The following is a 19143-nucleotide window of genomic DNA, read 5'->3' as shown; positions in this document are numbered from 1 at the left end:
GGAAAGATGTTTGATATTATTTCAATTTCTTAAATTTCCTTAAATTTGTTTTGTGGCCTAGCATGTGATCTGTCCTGGAGAATGTTCCATGTGCACTTGAAAAGAATGTTCCATGTGCAACTTGTATTCTGTTGCTTTCAGATGGAATGTCTTTCTTCTGGGGTCTTTGATCATCTTTAACATCATTACCTGAACTCTTCCTTGGATAGATTGCCTATCTCTACCTCATTTAGTTCTTCTTCTGGGGTTTTATCTTGTTTCCTCATCTGCTACATGTACCTCTATTGCCTCATTTTTCATGAGGTGCTGTTTGTATTTTCATGTACTTGAAGTTTAGTTATGTTTCCTGACCTTGGAGAAGTGGCCTTCTGTAACAGATGTCCTATGTGTCCCAGCAGCACATTCCTTTTTTTGTCACCCAACATGTTTGCTCTAAGGGTTTCCCCTAAGAGGGCTGTGTGGGTCCTTCTTTTTTAGTGGGCTGTATGTGGTAGTCTGGTAGGTTTGTTTGGCTCTTAGTTCAGTTGGTTGCAATGCCTTGCATTGTGCAGAGGCTGACAGCTGCTGGTTGGTAGGGCTGGAGGACCCAAGGGGGCTGTGGGATAAGTGCTGGCTCACTGGTGCGTGGAGTCAGGATCCAGAAGACTCTGGGGCTGTTGCCAGTACAGTGGTTGGTGATGCCAGGTCCTAGGGTTAGTGCCAGACAAATCCTGGAATCTAGTTGCAGGGCCCAGGGATCCCAGAGCTGATGTCATGTTGCAGGGGCTGGTTCCTGACACAGTTGGGTACAGGGTCTGGAGTGTTCTGAAGCTCGTGTTGGCCTGCTAGTGGCCAGGGCCAGAGCCCACAGGGTGTCAGGGCAGTGTCTGTTCTGCTGTGGGCAGGCTGGGTTTTCAGGCTGTGGCATTATGGTTTTCTTGCATCTGATGTCTGCCTCCTGGTGGGTGAGGCTGGTCCAGAGGCTAGAGAAGCCTTCCTGGAGGGCAGAGCCAGGGCTCAGTGGATTCTGCCCACTGGTGGGTGGAGCTGGATCCTGGGTCCTCTGGTGAGCAGGAGCATGTCTTAGAGGCTGCTGTGTGCTCAGGAGGTTTTTAGGCAGTCTGTCTGTGGATTTGTGGGGCTTTGTTCCTGCCCAGGTAGTTGCTTGGCCTTAGACATCCTAGCACTGGTGTCTACAGGCTGTTGGGTGGGGCCAGGTCTTGGTGTCAGTGAGCTAGAAGGAGGCTTCCAGAATGGCACCCACCAGCACCACTGTCCATATGGTAGAAGGAGCTTACAGGAATGGCTGCCATCAGAGTCTTTGTCCCCGGGGTGAGCTGCAGTTGCCTCCTTCCTCTCTGGAGAACACCAGCAGGTAGTTCTGGCAAAGGCTCCTATCAAAGTACTGCTTTTGCCCTGGGTTCCAGACCATGTGAGATTTCATGTTCACCCTTTAATAGTGAAATCTCTATTCCCCCATTCCTGTGGGGCTCCCAAAATTAAGCCCCACTGGCCTTCAAAACCAAATGCTCTGGGGACTCATCTTTCTGATATAGGAACCCTGGGCTTATGAGCCCGATATGGGGCTCAGAACTCTCATTCCTATGGGAGAAGCTTTGCAGTGTAATTATTCTCCAGTTTGTGAATTGCCAACTGGAGGTATGGAACTTGACTATTTCATGAATCTGCGCCTCCTACCCATCTCTTGTGGTTCCTTCTTATGTCTTTAGTTGTAGAAAATCTTTTCTGATAGGTTCCAGTGTTTTTCATTGATCATTCTGCAAATAGTTGTGATTTTAGTGTGCTTGTGAGAGGAGGTGAGCTCAGGGCCTTTCTACTCTGCTATCTTGGCCTATCATTGTTAGAATTATTACTTTAGTTAACTTATTTTCTAGAGTATCTCTGCATTCAAATGCAAAGGTGATCATTGGAGGGGAGGGGAGCATATTAAAATAAAAGGTATTTCCATCTGCTTGTGGTTGCTGGTTATCCCAGGAAGTTAGTGCATTGTTTTAATGAGGTTACAGTTTCTGGCGAGATTTCCCTAGTGATACTTGTGCTATTTGTTGTCACAGATTGCTTCGCAGCCAGCCATTTTACCAAGGTATGTCAACTGTGAGATGGAAGGTGAGAATTAGATCATTATAATTTATTCTCAAACATGGGAGACTAAACCAATTCAACAGTAGTCTGTACTGATAATGGGTCAGTGGGACACTGAACACCAGTTTCTCATATCTAATTGCTTATGTACATTTCCATATGGTTATTCAATATTTATCTTAAACTCTACATATCCAAATGTAAATTCATCATCCTTACCCTATGCCTGCTTCTTCTTTGCTCCACTTGTAGCTAGTGGCATCATCAGCCAAAATATCAAAGTTTTGCAGCTATCCTTGACTTTCTCTCCTACACCTTTCTTATTTAATTAGTTATCCAGTGATATAAATTTTCATTCATAAACTCAGATGAGCCACCTCCTTTATTCAGACACATGTTATTCTTTGTCTCCTTTGTTACAACATTCTCCTGAGTCCATGCCACTCTCTCTCATGTTACTCTGTCCAATTATTCCTTTGATTATTTTCCTAAGAGACATGCTGACTCTTGTCATTCACTTTAGATTACCTTTCTCAGAGGCCTGGGACAATCTAGTGGAACTGTTGACTGACCATAGGCAAAAGGCCTGATGGAGATGAGCATTTACCAGGAGTGTCTAGAAAACAACATTGCTTGAGGGACTGTTAAAGGAACTGAGATAAATATCCATATGTATAGGACCAGGCATCTTGGCCAATGAAAATCCTTAAAGATGAGGCTTTCTTATTGCCTAAGCAATAAGATGGAAGTTTCTTATTTAATTTACAGTGTTTTTCATAATAATAATGACTATTGTTCTAAACCCTTTAGAATACTAACTAATTTAGTTTGCACAACAACCTTAAGAGGTAGACGCCATTAGCATCCTTATTTTACACATGAGGAAATTAAAGAACAGAAAGCTTAAGTGACTTGACCAAAGTTAGCCAGTTGTAAATAATAGAATGGGGATTTCAACCCAGGCCATTTGGCTCCATAGTTCCTAATTTGCAGAATCCTTATCTGACCCCAACTTCACATTCTGGTTTTATTAACAGAAAGAAATTCTATAAATTGATCTTTGGGTCTTTATTCATATTTTCTTCAGCTTGATTTTGAATGAAAAACAAGTAAGAGAAGAGGCCTCCTATTTAGGTAAAGTGGCATAATATTAAAATAAATCAGAAAAGAGAATATTTTACTTATTTATTTTTTTCTCTTCGAAGGGGTAGAATGTATAAGAGGGAATAATATGCAAAATTGGTATAAAAACAAAGTAGAAATTGAGAATATGATGAGAAATAGGACCCAGAATTATATAGAGTGGGTAGGGAAAAGATGGACGAAGATGGGGAGATACCAGTTAAGAGACAATTTCAATAGATAGCATTTCAAAAAAATTAAAAGTGTTAAGAACTAGAGAATAGTCTGGAAGAATAGAAAAGGAAGTGTCAGATGCGGAGACAGCATTTTGTAGGTAAAATCCATTGTATATAGCATCTAATTGAACTAGTTGGATCAAGGAAAGGGGTGAAAAAAATGAAATACACTGTATATATTATTAAATACCCACCAAATCATTTGAGAAAGTCAGTTTCTTTATATTGAGAGCCAGTATGGTATACAGTGGTTAAGGGAGTACACTTGACCTCTTAGTGACTGTTTCCTCATCTGAAATGTGGGGAATTATGCTAATGATTCTAGCTCACACAGTAGTTATGAGGATTAAACTTTAACCACTGGACCATGACTGGCACATAGTGAACACTATATGATTAAGGCTACCTTGGTTCTCTAAGAGATCAGAATACATTTTTAAGAATAACAAAACTAGTAAGTGGCAGGTAAGTAAATTCTTGCATTATAATATTCTGTAAAATTCATTGTACAAGCCCAACAGTTGATGGGAAAATGACCTGTGGGATTTACTTGGCCTCAAACCTAATATGATGGTGTGGTGTTGCATAGCTGCTGAAAAGCTAATGCAATCTGAGGATGCATTGATGGATGTGCAATGCTTACATTAAAGAAGATAATGCTATTATGTTGAGCTATATTAAATTGTCATTTTTGTAGCTCAAAATGGTTGAGTGTTGGCAATTTCATGTGATTCAATTAAATACCCTTGTATTTTGCTCTCGTAGGAGCAAATCCGGAATGTTTGTTTTCAGTTCTCCATTTGAGATCATTGAAATGCCATATATGAGGAGGGCTACCATCTTGAAGAAAGGGGTAGACACTATGTCATATTAACGAAGGAATGTTTAACCTGAAAAATGCAAAGACTCTGAGTAGTCATGATAATTGTCTTCAAATTCTTAAAAGTATTTTGATTTAGACATGGGGGTACAGTTACTTGAAGTTGAAACAAGAAAGGAGGAAATAAAAAATTTGGCTCAAAGGATGAAGAGACAAAGGCATATTTTGTTCACTGTGGGTAAGACCTTTGTAACATTTAGAGTATTCCACCGTAGAATGGGTTTTTCTAGAACAGTATCCTTAAGCTAGAACTATAGTGGATGTCCTGTCCTATATTCAAACAGGGGTTGGACTAATTCATCAGGAAAAAAACTGGACTTGATTAGTTCTAATTACTTGCAACTCTGATTTTATGATGATATAGAAGTCATAAAGAGTTTTGCACTCATATTATCAATTCTTCCCATTATCTTTAAAGTATTGAGCATGTTTTACAAAATAATAACAAGAACCCCTCTAATAATTACCCTCAGTGTATTTGTAATTAGACAAGTAAAACAACATTATAGATACTTTAGTAAAAATTTAAAATATATTCATCCATTTATCAATTTGACCTGTATTTATTGGGTGCCTATCATGTAGCTGCAGTGGTGGAAAAAAATTTTAAATAGACAGTATTTTTACCTCAAGGAGCATAAAATATAGTTGAAGAGTTTTACCAGCAACTTCAGTGTGACTATACAATCCATTTACTGATTTAGGTATCAATACTGTGTCAGTAATATAGTGGTCATGTTTGTATTTGAATTTAGATGTATTCTGGAAAAGTATGTATTCACTAGCCACATGATTTTATGTTCTGGGATGAATTACTTTTATACAGTAAGGAGAAATTTAAAAAAGAAAAAAAAGCTTAAAATATGTGGAAACAAATGCTCCAAATAACGTGATAAAAAATTATTTAAAACTGTAGTGGTAATCTGCAGTTTAAAAATTATATCTGACACTATTACAATTACCTGCATATCTTCAAAAAATTCTATCTAATGATTGCGAATTATCAAAGTAATTTATCTTTTAAAACTAAAATGATATTTCAGTGCATAATAATTTGGAGCTAGAAATGATAAAGTGCCATGAATTATGAAAATATGAAAACCTCTTAGAGGTGAATGGAAATAGCAAAGTCATGTCCCTAAGGACACACACATACTTGGCTTTGAGAGGTTCTGAAAATGTTGCAATTAACTTCTTTGAGTTAAATTTTAGTTATCCATAGGTCATCTATTTTGTGAATTACTTTTAAACATTTAAAATTACAGAGTTGGTTCCCTATTCCGTATGTTAGTTATATAATGAAAAGAAGCAAGCTGAAGTTGTTTATAACCCACAGTGAGTATACTTTGGAGGCAAATCTACTGCCAAATGCTGATTTCTATGGTTTGACATTGTCTCTGTTCTGCACTATTCCATTGACATTGAGCTGTTTTAATATTTATTCATGTCCATGCTGAATAATATATGTATAATACGTAAACACACACATATTCAGAAAGGATAAGAACATTTTTCATAGCTCAGCTTAAATGTTACTTTACCTGTTGGCCTTTTCTAACCCTCACAACTAGAATTTCCTCCTTTCATCTTTTTGAAATCCCATAACTTAAATATCTTTCTTATGGTCTTTCTCACCTTCTACTTTATATCATTCAACAAACATTAAAGACTTTTTTGTAAACCTATTTTCTTCTATGTCTTAACTTCACTTCTTAATTCAGTGCTCCTTAAAGGTCAAGCTCCTCCCTACAGCATTTAGGATAGGGCTTTTGTGCTTAGAAGATGCTCAGTTAATATTTGTTAAAAGGAGGAATTTGAGGATACCCTCAAATATGGGCACACACTTAATGATCGTGGTTTCAGAATTTATGAGTTGCAAGCCTCCTTGTAGATAATTTGGTACAAAGGTCACAGTTTTCATATGAGAACATTCACGTGGCATGCGAAGTACTTATGAGAGCTCAGTGCTTATTCTGCTGCTTTTTATCCTAAGTTTAACTACATATTTAGGAATTTGAATTATAGCATTCATTGAAAAACTTGCTTTTTACCTCTTAAAGCTTAGGGTATACTCATTTCATACTATCTTTTTTGTTCTGTGGAAATAATAGAGTGAAGCATCTATAAAGTTATTGATATAGGAAAGAGGAAACTCCTCATGGTCTTTAGGCAGTCACTGTTGCTAAATCATTGAGGGTCCTCCTTGGTTATTGACACCATCTGCACTATTGGGTTCATGCTGCAGAGCAGCTGCAAGTTTTTGTTTGGTTTGGTTTTATTTTCTGATTTATAAAAGAGATTTTAATTACAGTATACTGCTGAGAATTCAGTCTGTAGAGATTATATTCCTCTAGTAGACATTTGAAGGATTCTTACTATATGTATCCACTGTGATTGAGGGGATCATAACAGAAGAGAGCTGAGGAGAAGTTCTGTGGCATCTGGTTGAAAGAACTTTGTAAAACCAATATTTTCTACGGAAGGTATAGTCATACTTAAGGCATTACTGTTTTAGCAAAAATTTGTTGAGTGTCCCTCAGGAAAATACCATATTACACTCATTTGGATTCCTAACATCAGCCATACCAGTTTTGGAAACAACTGTAGATTGGCTTTGAAATTTTTCTGTTTAGAAAAGGACATAAAACAGTTTAACAGATATTTCTGGTCATAGAGAATTAGACGTTTAGGCTTAATGTAGTTGCCTATGTTTATAAGGCTAATTTGAAGTCTTAGCTCTATTGATATTTTATGTCCAACTGAACAAGAATTATACTTTCTTTTTTTTTTTTAAATTTCAGTATCATGTCATTTTTTTTTAAAATAAATTGATTTATATTTTATTTATTTATTTTTGGCTGTGTCGGGTCTTCGTTGCTGCGTGCAGGCTTTCTATAGTTGCTGCGAGTGGGGGCTATGCTTTGTTGCAGTATGCGGGCTTCTCATTGCGGTGGCTTCTCTTGTTGTGGAGCACAAGCTCTAGGCACATGGGCTTCAGTAGTTGTGACACGTGGCCTCAGTAGTTGTGGCTCGCGGGCTCTAGAGCACAGGCTCAGTAGTTGTGACACACAGGCTTAGTTGCTCTGCGGCATGTGGGATCTTCCTGGACCAGGGATTGAACCCGTGTCCCCTGCATTGTCAGGTGGATTCTTAACCACTGTGCCACTAGGGAAGTCCAAGAATTATACTTCAACAGAACTTTTCTGATTGTTAGCTGAAAAACAAATCCAGAATAATTTTCTTCTCGAACTATTTTTTCCTGTTTGGCTTTTATTTATTTTTTATTTTTGCAGCTTTACTGAGAGGTAGTTGATATAGAACATTGTGTAAGTTTAAGGTGTACAACATAATAATTTGATATATGTGTATATATATTCTTTCTTTGTGTGATGAGAACTTTTAAAATGTGCAATATAGTATTGTTAACTATAGTCAGTATGCTGTACATTACATCCCCAGAACTTACTTATCTTTAAATTATAACTGAAGGTTTTTACCCTTTGACCAATTTCACATATTTCTCCCACCTCCCACCCTTGGCAACCACCAATCTGTTCTGTTTCTATGACTGGTTTTCTTAGATTCCACACATAAATGAGATCATACAGTATTTGTCTTTCTTTGTCGTATTTCACTAGCCTAATGCCCTCAAGATTTATCCATGTTATTGCAAATGGCATAATTTCCTACTTTTTAATGGTTGTGTTCCTGTTCTAATTTTAGTATACCTTTTTTTTGAAATAAGACATACCCAGATGAAGGGTACACATCATATAGCACAATGAATTTGTTAGATGCAAATACATCCATGTGACCACCCCACATCTACAAATAGAATATTGCTAGCATCCAGGAACTCTGTTTGTGCCTTTTCTTCCTCCCAAATTAAACTGCATCCTGAATTCTAGCACTATAAAATAATTTTGCCTATTTTTAAGCCTCATATAAGTAAAATCAAATATATGTATTTGTGTCTAGTTTGTTTCACTCAGAATTACGTGTGTGGAATCTATCCATGCATGTGGCAATAGTTTGTTCATATTTGTTGCTGTATGGTTTTCTATTTTACCCCAATTTATTTATCCATTCTACTCTGGGTAGATTTTTGGATTGTTCGCAGTTGTTGAATATTATGATTAACTGGTTAGAACATTCCAGTACATGTCTTTTAGATCTTATATTTGTAAATTATTATTGTCTGCACATGTAGGAGTAAAATTTCTGAGCCACAGGGTATGCATATTTTCATATTCAGTAAATACTGATGAACTGTTTTCTAGAATTTTCCACGTGCCATTATCATTGCAGTACATCTTTGCCAGTGCTTTGTATTGTTAATTAAAAAAACATATTTCCATTCTGGTTAGTATAAAGATATCTTGTTTGGACTTTAACTTCCTGATGATTAATATGGCTGAGCACCCTTTGATAGGCCTAATGGCCATTTGGCTATCCTCCTATGAAGTGCACGTTCAGGTGTTTTGCCTATTTTCTTACTGATTTTTAGGAGTTATTTATGCCTTCAGGATAGGAATTTTTGTTGCTTATATGTCTTGCAAATATCTTCTCTCCTGTTGTAGCATGGCTTTTAACTCTTTGAACCATACATTTTGTTGAACAGAAGTTCATAATTTTAATTTAGGTTGTAGTATCAATTTATTCCTTTCTGATCTGTGCTTTTGTTCTGTTTAAGGAATTTTTCTATTTGAAGGCCACGATGATGTTATATTCTAGAAGTTTTATTGTTTTAACTTTCATATTTAGACCTACAATTCCTCTGGGATTAACTTCTGTGTATGATTTGAGGTAAAATTTACTTTGATTCCATATGGTATCAGATTGACCCAGGAACATTTGTTGAAGAGATTTTCTTTCTTTATTGTAAATCGTATGACCTTTGACATAAATGAAATGATTAAATATGTGAGGACTTAATGATTAATGATTAAATCCTTGTTGAGGATTCTATTGTGTTATACTATGCTATCTTAATAACTAGTTGTATGTACTTTGTAGTCATTTTCTTTTACTTCAAGGTTTTCTAGGTCAGGGGTCAGCAATCTTTTTCTATAAAGGACAAGATACAAATAGGGGCGAGGGGTAAATATTTTAGACTAGGTGGTCCCTATGTTCTCTGGGGCTATTGTAGCATAAAAGCAGCCATAGACAATACATGAATGGTTAATTAGGGCTATGCCCCAAAGAACCTTAATTTACAAAACAAGTGGCAGGCCAGATTTGGTTTATGGACTGTTCTAGGATATTTGTAGCTTTTTACATCACCACAAAATTTTAGAATTTGTCAGTTTATACATATACACATGCATACATGCATGTGTGTGAGTGCACACACACACACACACACACACACTGTGAGATTTGAATTTGGTTTGAAGCTGTAGATTAATTTCTGAGAATTGAAGTATGTAAAATCCATGAATATGGATATAATCCATGAATACGGATACTCCTCTATTTATTTAAATTTTCTTTAGTTTCTCTGAATAATATTTTATAGTTTTTGTGTAAGGGTCTTGTACATCTTTAATTGTATTTGTCCCTAGTGATTAGATATTTTTTGATGCCAATATAACTTGTCATGTCTCATTTTTATTTATTATTGTAGTATATAAAATGTCATTTTATTTTTTGGATAATTGAATTGACCTTGCTTAACTTACTAATAATAGTTTGGATTTTTAAAAATTTTCTTCATACACTATGGTAATCTGCACATAATGTTTTATTTTTCCCTTTCTAATCATGATGTTTATTGTACTGACAACTACCTCTGCACAGTGTTGAATAAAAGTGGTGATAGGAGGCATCCTTGTCTTGTTCCTGATATTAAGGTTAAAGTTTTCATATATTTGCAACTATGTTTGTTTGATTTTTCTTTATTTTGTAAATGTGGTAAATTACTTGATTTTCAGTTTTAAAACAAATATATTTCTGGAATGATCCAACTGATTCATGATATATTATCTTTTAAATATATTGCTTACAATGCTTTCCTAATATTTATTAGAATTTTTCATTATGTTATTTATGAGTGATATTGATCTATAAATTTCCTTCCTTGGCATACATTTGTTGGGTTTTGTTCTTAAGGTTAAATAGGACTCATTAAATGTGTTTGAAAATATTTCCTCTTTTTCTGTTCTCTGAAAGAATATGTGAAAGATTAACGTTATGTCTGAGTTAAATGTTTGGAAGAATTTCCTGCTAAAGAATTCTGAGCCTGACTATTTCTTTGTGGGAAGTTTGAATTTCAAATTCACTTTCTTTCTTTCTTTTTTTTTTATTAATTTATTTATTTTTGGCTGTGTTGGGTCTTCGTTTCTGTGTGAGGGCTTTCTCTAGTTGTGGCAAGCGGGGGCCACTCTTCATCGTGGTGCACAGATCTCTCACTATTGCGGCCTCTCTTGTTACTGAGCACAGGCTCCACACGCGCAGGCTCAGTAGTTGTGGCTTACGGGCCTAGTTGCTCTGCGGCATGTGGGATCTTCCCAGACCAGGGCTCGAACCCGTGTCCCCTGCATTGGCAGGCAGATTCTCAACCACTGCACCACCAGGGAAGCCCCACTTTCTTTCTTAACTATCTGTCTACTCACGATTTCAGTTTCCTGTCCTGACAGTTTTGCATGCTATGTTTTTCCAGGAATTTGTTCATTTCACCAAATTCTCAAATTTATTGGCATAAAGTTGCTCATAATATACTGTTAAGATATATATTTCTCTAAGATCTATAATGATACCCCACTTTTTACTTTCTGATGTTGATAATTTGTATTTTTCTCTATTATTTCCCTTTATCCATCTCAGCAGAGGTTTATCTGTGCATAGTGTTTTATTTTTTCCTCTCTAATCATGATATTTATTGCACTGACAATTTTATTAGTCCTTTCTAAGAAGGCACTTTTGCCTATGTTGGCTACCTCTATTTAGTTTTTTAAGAATTTCATTGATTAGTGCAATTATCTTTATTTTTTCCTACTTTTTTTGGTTTTAATTTGCTGTTCTGTTTCTAAGTTCTTGAGATAGATAACTTAATATTTATTTTCAATCATTTTTCTTTTCTACATATGCATTTTAGGCCATAAATTTCTCTTTAAAGAAGCTTTAAGTATATTCAACAAATATTGTTATGTTATACTTTTATTTACATTCAGATTCAAAGAGTTTAAAAAATTTTTTTTAATTGATCTCAAATTTACTGAATAGTTGTGAATATAGTGTAAAGATTTTTTTCCTTTGAGCTACTTGAGAATAAGTTGCCATCATGATGCCCCATGGAGCTTGAATACTCTATTGCATGAAGCACATTCTCCTAGAAAGCCATAATATAATAGTCAGAATCAGGAAATTAGCACTGACATATTTTTACCATTTAATCTTAAGACCCCTTTCAATATCACTTATTGTCCCAATAATATCTTTTAGCAACTGGATCCCATTCAGAATTACCTATTGCATATAGCTGTCTTTTCTTTTACTGTTTTTTTTTTTTTTCTGTTGTTGTTTCTTTGATCTTAAATAGTTTCTCTGTCTTTTCTTAACTTGATGTCCTTGACACTTTCTGTGGATGGAATGCCAGCTACTTTGCAGAATTTCTCTTATTTTGACTTTGTGTGATTTTTTTTTTTTTTCTTCATGATGCATCTTTGGGTGGAATATCACAGAAGTGGTGTTGTGCTCTTCTTATGCCTGGCATAAGATTTTGATTCATCCCATTTCTGGTTAGGTTAATTTTGATCACTTGATCAAAGTGGTGTCTGCTAGCCTTCTCTATCAAACAGTTACTTTTTCCATTTTGTAGTTAATATTAATTTTGGGAGGGGAAGCTGGGAGTTATGATGGGAAGGTAGTTGATGAGTATTTGGGAAGATACTTTGAGAGTATATAAATATCTCCTTCCTCATTAAACGTTTTTTAATTAATTAATTTATTTTGTAAGTGTGGACTTATAGTTTCCTCTGTTTTTCAATGGATTTTCATATTATACTATCATTTATTTTGGTGCTCAAATTGTCCCAGATTTGTCCAATGGGAGCACCTTGAAGCTGGCTTGTGTCTGTTAAAAGTTACCCCTGTCATTCTTTTAGCATGTCCTTATTTCCTAGGACAAGATGTTCAGGGTGTTTATTCTTTTCTGGAAATGTTTCTTGTCTTAAATTCTACTTTGCTTAGAGAGTGAATAGTTAGACTAGTTCTCATTTGTTTAATGTTTAAATGGTTTATCTTATCTCATGGATTTGCTTTTGACTTTCCTGTGTATTTATATTTGAAGTGTATCTCTTATAAACAGCAGATAATTGGGCTTAAAAATAAACTTACATTCATAATCTTTGTCATTTATATGGAGTGTTTAGATCATTTACAATTAACTTAATTATCAATATGTTTGGGTAAAACTTACCATTTTACCATTTCTTTTTATTTTATTCACTTATTTTAAATCCTTTATCTTTCCTTTCTTTCCTTCCTTGGATTTGGATATTTGTCTATCATCTATCTTTCTTTCTTCCTATCTATCTATCTATCTATCTATCTATCTATCTATCTATCTATCTATCTATCTATCTATAATCTATCTATCTATATCACTGTATATTTTCCCCAATATTAGCTTGTTAGTTTTACTTTCTTTTACCATTATTTTAATAGTTACCCTAAAGATTTCAACATACAGTCTGGATATTTTAGAATCTGTTATAAACTAGTTTTGTAACAACTTCTCCGAAAATGCTTGGTCCTTAAAACATTTAACTCAAGAGGGACCTTCAAGATGGCGGAGGAGTAAGACATGGAGATCACCTTCCTCTCCACAAATATATCAAAAATGCATCTACGTGTGGAGCAACTCCTACAGAACACCTACTGAACGCTGGTAGAAGACCTCAGACTTCCCAAAAGGCAACAAAATCCCCATCTACCTGCGTAAGGAAAAAGAAAAAAGAAAAAACAGAGACAAAAGAATAGGGACAGGACCTGCACCTCAGGGAGGGAGCTGTGAAGGAGGAAAAGTTTCCACACACTAAGAAGCCCCTTCACTGGTGGAGACAGGGCGTGGGTTGGGGGGGAATCTTTGGAGCCACAGAAGAGAGCACAGCAACAGGGGTGCAGAGGGCAAAGTGCAGAGATTCCTGCACAGAGGCTTGTCTGCTCACCCGCCAGGGTGGGTGGGGGCTGGGAGCTGAGGCTCCGGCTTCTGAAGTCAGATCCCAGGAAGAGGACAGGGGTTGACTGCATGAACATAGCCTGAAGGGGGCTAGTGTACCACAGATAGCTGGGAGGGAGTCTGGGAAAAACTCTGGACCTACTTAAGAGGCAAGAGACCATTGTTTCAGGGTACATGAGGAGAGGAGATTCCTTCCCCATCTGCCCACAGAAGGCAGAGCACTCCCTACATGAGCTCCAGAGACAGGCATGAGCCATGGCTATCAGCTCAGACCCCAAAGACGGGCATGAAATGCTAACGTTGCTGCTGCAGCCACCAAGAATCCTGTGTGCAAGCACAGGTCACTATCCACACCCCCCAGGGAGCCTGTGCAGCATGCCACTGCCAGGGTCCTGTGGTACAGGGACAACTTCCCTGGGAGAACACATGGTATGCCTCAGGCTGTTGCAACATCATGCCAGCCTCTGCTGCTGCAGGCTTGCCAGGCATTCCAATTATAACTGCTGTACCTCTCCCACCCCCAGCCTGAATGAGCAAGAGCCACCTAATCAGCCGCTGCTTTAACCCCATTCTGTCTAGGTGGGAACAGAAGCCTGAGGGTGACCTATGTGCAGAGGTGGGGCCAAAACCAAAGTTGAACTGCAGGAGCTATGAGAAAGAAGACCAAAGGAAATTTCTCCATGCAGCCTCAGGAAGAGCAGATTAAATTCCCACAGTCAACTTGATAAACCATGCATCTGTGGAATACCTGAATAGACAACGAATTATCCCAAAATTGAGGTGGTGGACTTTGGGAGCAACTGAAGACGTGGGGTTTGCTTTCTGCATCTGATTTGTTTCTGGTTTTTATGTTTACTTTAGTATAGTTTTTAGCGCTTGTTATCATTGGTGGATTTGTTTATAGGTTTGGTTGCTGTCTTCTTTTTTAATAATTATTTTTATTTTAATAATTCTTTTATGATTAAAAAATTATTTTCTCCTTTCTTTTTTTTTCTCACTTTCTTCTGAGCCACGTGGCTGACAGGGTCTTGGTGCTCCAGCCTGTTCTCAGGTCTGACCCTCTGAGGGGGGAGAGCTCAGTTCAGGACACTGGACCACCTGAGACCTCCCAGTCCCAAGTAATATCAATTGGCGAGAGCTCTCTCCGTGATCTCCATCTCAATGCTGAGACCCACCTCCACCCAACGGCCAGGAAACTACAGAGCTGGATGACCCATGCCAAGGAACTAGCAAGACAGGAACACAGGCCCATCCATTACAAAAGAGGCTGCCTAAAATCATACTAACTTCACAGACACCCCAAACCACACCACCAGACACGGCCCTACCCACCAGAAAGAAAAGATCCAGCCTCACCCACCAGAACATAGGCACAAGTCCCCTCCACCAGGAAGCCTACACAACCCACTGAACCAACCTTACCCACTGGGGGTAGACAACAAAAACAATGGGAACAATGAATCTGCAGCCTATGAAAAGGAGACCCCAAACACAGTAAGTTAAACAAAACGAGAAGACAGAAAAATATGCAGCAGATGAAGGAGCAAGGTAAAAACCCACCAGACCAAACAAATGAAGAGGAAATAGGCAGTCTACCTGAAAAAGAATTCAGAGTAATGATAGTAAAGATGATCCCAAATCTTGAAACTAGAATGGAGAAAATACAAGAAACTTTTTAAAAGGAACTAGAAGAACTAAAGAGCAAACAAACAATGCTGAACAACACAATAAATGAAATGAAAAATACTCTAGAAAGAATCAATAGCAGAATAACTTAAGCAGAAGAATGGATAAGTGACCTGAAAGATAAAATAGTGGAAATAACTACTGCAGAGCAGAATAAAGAAAAAAGAATGAAAAGAATTGAGGATGGTCTCAGAAACCTCTGGGACAGCATTAAACACAACAACATTCGAATTATAGGGGTCTCAGAAGAAGAAGAGAAAGAGAAAGGGTCTAAGAAAATATTTGAAGAGATTTTAGTAGAAAACTTCCCTAATATGGGAAAGGAAATTGTCAATCAAGTCCAGGAAATGCAGAGAGTCCCATACAGAATAAATCTAAGGAGAAACACGCCAAGACACATATTAATCAAACTATCAAAAATTAAATACAAAGAAAAATATTAAAAGCAGCAAGGGAAAAACAACAAATAATATACAAGGGAATCACGATAAGGTTAGCAGCTGATATTTCAGCAGAAATTCTGCAAGCCAGAAGGGAGTGGCAGGACATATTTAAAGTGATGAAAGGGTAAAGCATACAACCAAGATTACCCAGCAAGGATCTCATTCAGATTTGATGGAGAAATTAAAACCTTTATAGACATGCAAAAGTTAAGAGAATTCAGCACCACCAAACCAGCTTTACAACAAATGTGAAGGAACTTCTCTAGGCAGGAAACACAAGAGAAGGAAAAGACCTACAAAAACAAACCCAAAACAATTAAGAAAATGGGAATAGGTACATACTTATTGAAAATTACCTTAAATGTAAATGGATTAAATGCTCCCACCAAAAGACACAGAATGGCTGAATGGATACAAAAACAAGACCCATATATATGTTGTCTACAAGAGACCCACTTCAGACCTTGGGGCACATACAGACTGAAAGTGAGGGGATGGAAAAAGATATTCCATGCAAATGGAAATCAAAAGAAAGCTGGAGTAGAAATTCTCATATCATAAAAAACAGACTTTAAAATAAAGACTATTACAAGAGACAAAGAAGGACACCATATAATGATCAAGGGATCGATTCAAGAAGAAGGTATAAAAATTGTAAATATTTATGCACCCAACATAGGAGCACCTCAATACATAAGGCAAATACCAACAGCCATAAAAGGGGAAATCGACAGTAACACAATCATAGTAGGGGACTTTAACACCCCACTTTCACCAATGGACAGATCATCCAAAATGAAAATAAATAAGGAAACACAAGCTTTAAATGATACATTAAACAGGATGGACTTAATTGATATTTATAGGACATTCCACCCAAAAACAACAGAATACACATTTTTCTCAAGTGCTCATGGAACATTCTCCAGGATAGATCATATCTTGGGTCACAAATCAAGCCTTAGTAAATTTAAGAAAATTGAAATCATATCAAGTATCTTTTCCGACCACAACGCTATGAAACTAGATATCAATTACAGGAAAAGATCTGTAAAAAATACAAACACATGGAGGCTACACAATACACTACTTAAAAACGAAGTGATCACTGAAGAAATCAAAGGGGAAATCAAAAAATACCTAGAAACAAATGACAATGGAGACACAATGACCCAAAACCTATGGGACGCAGAAAAAGCAGTTCTAAGAGGGAAGTTTATAGCAATACAAACCTACCTCAAGAAACAGGAAACATCTCAAATAAACCACCTAACCTTGTACCTAAAGCAATTAGAGAAAGAAGAACAAAAAAACCCCAAAGTTAGCAGAAGGAAAGAAATCATAAAGATCAGATCAGAAGTAAATGAAAAAGAAATGAAGGAAACAATAGCAAAGATCAATAAAACTAAAAGCTGGTTCTTTGAGAAGATAAACAAAATTGATAAACCATTAGCCAGACTCAAAAAGAAAAAAAGGGAGAAGACTCAAATCAATAGAATTAGAAATGAAAAAGGAGAAGTAACAACTGACACTACAGAAATACAAAAGATCATGAGAGATTACTACAAGCAACTCTATGCCAATAAAATGGACAACCGGGAAGAAATGGACAAATACTGAGAAATGCACAGCCTGCCGAGACTGAACCAGGAAGAAATAGAAAATATGAACAGACCAATCAGAAGCACTGAAATTGAAACTGTGATTAAAAATCTTCCAACAAACAAAAGCCCAGGACCAGATGGCTTCACAGGTGAATTCTATCAAACATTTAGAGAAGAGCTAACACCTATCCTTCTCTAACTTTTCCAAAATATTGCAGAGGGAGGAACACTCCCAAACTCATTCTACGAGGCCACCATCACTCTGATACCAAAACCAGACAAAGATGTCACAAAGAAAGAAAACTACAGGCCAATATCACTGATGAACATAGATGCAAAATTCCTCAACAAAATACTAGCAAACAGAATCCAACAGCACATTAAAAGGATCTTACACCATGATCAAGTGGAGTTTATTCCAGGAATGCAAGAATTCTTCAATATATGCAAATCAATCAACGTGATACACCGTATTAATAAACTGAAGGAGAAAAACCATATGATCATCTCAATAGATGCAGAGAAAGCTTTTGACAAAATTCAACACCGATTTATGATAAAAGCCCTGCAGAAAGTAGGCATAGAGGGAACTTTCCTCAACATAATAAAGGCCATATATGACAAACCCATAGCCAACATCATTCTCAACGGTGAAAAACTGAAACCATTTCCACTAAGATCAGGAACAAAACAAAGGTGCCCACTCTCACCACTGTTATTCAACATAGTTTTGGAAGTGTTAGCCACAGCGATCAGAGAAGAAAAAGAAATAAAAGGAATCCAAATCGGACAAGAAGAAGTAAAGCTGTCATTGTTTGCAGATAACATGATACTATACATAGAGAATCCTAAAGATGCTACCAGAAAACTACGAGAGCTAATGAATGAATTTGGTAAAGTAGCAGGATACAAAATTAATGCACAGAAATCTCTTACATTCCCATACACTAATGATGAAAAATCTGAAAGTAAAATTAAGAAAACACTCCCATTTACCATTGCAACAAAAATAATAAAATATCTAGGAATAAACCTACCTAAGGAGACAAAAGACCTGTATGCAGAAAATTATAAGACACTGATGAAAGAAATTAAAGATGATACAAATAGTTGGAGAGATATACCATGTTCTTGGATTGGAAGAATCAACATTGTGAAAATGACTCTACTATCCAAAGCAATCTATAGATTCAATGCAATCCCTATCAAACTACCACTGGCATTTTTCACAGAACTAGAACAAAAATATTTCACAATTTATATGGAAACACAAAAGACCCCGAATAGCCAAAGCAATCTTGAGAACGATAAATGGAGCTGGAGGAATCAGGCTCCTGACTTCAGACTATACTACAAAGCTACAGTAATCAAGACAGTATGGTACTGGCACAAAAACAGAAACATAGATCAATGGAACAGGATAGAAAGCAGAGAGATAAACCCATGCACATATGGTCACCTTATCTTTGATAAGGGAGGCAAGCATATACAGTGGAGAAAAGACAGCCTCTTCAATAAGTGGTGCTGGGAAAACTGGACAGGTACGTGTAACAGTATGAAATTAGAACACTCCCTAACACCATACACAAAAATAAACTCAAAATGGATTAAAGACCTAAGTGTAAGGCTGGACACTATTAAACTCTTAGAGGAAAACATAGGCAGAACACTCTATGACATAAATCACAGCAAGATCCTTTTTGACCCAGCTGCTAGAGAAATGGAAATAAAACAAAAATAAAAAAATGGGACCTTATGAAACTTGAAAGTTTTGCACAGCAAAGGAAACCATAAACAAGACCAAAAGACAACCCTCAGAATGGGAGAAAATATTTGCAAATGAAGCAACTGACAAAGGATTAATCTCCAAAATTTACAAGCAGCTCCTGCAGCTCAATAACAAAAAAAC

At 36.7% G+C, this 19143-nt stretch overlaps 1 protein-coding gene across 3 annotated transcripts in view; it reads left to right on the top strand.

Moving 5' to 3' along the window:
- The window catches only part of CPNE8 (copine 8), a 318962-nt gene that overhangs the window by 67982 nt on the left and 231837 nt on the right, over positions 1 to 19143 (top strand). The window lies entirely within an intron of this gene.

This window comes from Balaenoptera musculus, chromosome 10, assembly GCF_009873245.2.
Source record: "Balaenoptera musculus isolate JJ_BM4_2016_0621 chromosome 10, mBalMus1.pri.v3, whole genome shotgun sequence".
NCBI classification, from domain to species: Eukaryota; Metazoa; Chordata; class Mammalia; order Artiodactyla; family Balaenopteridae; genus Balaenoptera; species Balaenoptera musculus.
Note: the sequence above shows the minus strand (reverse complement) of the source record. Positions and strands in the feature narration are given on the sequence as shown.